The sequence below is a fragment of the Herpailurus yagouaroundi genome, unplaced genomic scaffold (assembly GCF_014898765.1).
Source record: "Herpailurus yagouaroundi ecotype Mexico unplaced genomic scaffold, PumYag 193, whole genome shotgun sequence".
Classification (NCBI taxonomy): domain Eukaryota; kingdom Metazoa; phylum Chordata; class Mammalia; order Carnivora; family Felidae; genus Herpailurus; species Herpailurus yagouaroundi.
In genome coordinates this window covers 4362531-4363848 of record NW_024412424.1, presented here as the reverse complement: position 1 = coordinate 4363848, position 1318 = coordinate 4362531, and positions in this window count along the sequence as shown.

The window sequence follows — 1318 nt, the reverse complement described above, 5'->3', positions numbered from 1 at the left end:
AAATAAATAAATAAAGACACACACCTGAACCCACCATCTACGTATGTCCTCACCAGACTGGCTTGTCCCCTCCTGGTCAGTGGAGTACCTTAAACCTTTACAAAACAGCTCTTAAAGATGGCATCCCAGGGGCCATATACCACTGGGAAGGGGTACTCGGAAATGACGGGCACGGCCAGGAGGCCACTGGGTATTTTACTGCTGCCGCTTAACGCTCCAGAGGCAGAGATGCTTTCCAAGTCTCTGCCCAACATTGAGAATCCGAGCCGTGATTATTTAACGTAGGCTGGTTTTGTCTGTTCTGTGTGCTCGGAAACATCCGTTGATTAGAATCTCAAAAATTGTGTTCAGACTTGCACATCAGTTGTTTAAAAAGCAAAATACTAAAGACCTAAATGTTTTTACCACTAAGCAGGCAGAGCATGGATGGTTTCGTTTAAGTGTTTGCTGATGATGTTTTGTTTTGTTGAATGAGAAATGTCCCACGTTCTATTTTACCAATAAAGCCACTCCACGGCAGCGACCGTCCTCCATGGCCCTGCCTGTATAACAGAAGCCATAATCAACACACAGCTTTCCCTGAGTCTTGAAGCTTATTTTCATGAACACGTGGGTAGAAAAAGCACGTGCCTGTGAACACATTGGTGAAATGCGGAATTTTCAACTTGACCTGCCCAGAATCTCAGTAACGTCAATCAGATCATGTACCTTCAGCCCAGCTCCAAACCCTCGAGCAGCATCCTGAACCACGAGGAGAGTAAGACCCTCCCCTTGACCCTATGTGACCGGGCCTCTGGCCACCTCTACCTCCTAATTTCCCTCCAACCCCCCTAGGAGGCCTTGGGCCCTTTTCCAGGTGCTGAGGATATGACAGTGAACAAAGCAGACGTGGCTGTCTGTTTGGATCTCCATCCCAGTGCGACAGGGTGGTCAGTAGAGAAAATAGATACATGCCTTGTGGAGGACATTAGAAAGTGAGGGGAGCTAATGTGAAAGATGAAATAAGGAAGAGGATGGGGCGCCATTTTGAATACAACCACCAGTGATGGCCTCACTGAACACAGACTTGAGGAAGAGCGAATGGAAGGAACCATGTTGGAGACAGACATCTAAACAGCCCTTCTCAGGAGCTTTGTAGGGTACAAAGTGGAATAGAGGGGGAAATGCCATCAAGAGAGGCTTTTTTTGAGATTTTCTTTTTCTTTCTTTTTCTTTTCTTTCTCTTTCCTTCCTTCCTCTCTCCTTTTCTTTCTTTCTTTCTTTCTTTCTTTCTTTCTTTCTTTCTCTTTCTCTTTCTTTCCTTCCTTCCTTCCTTCCT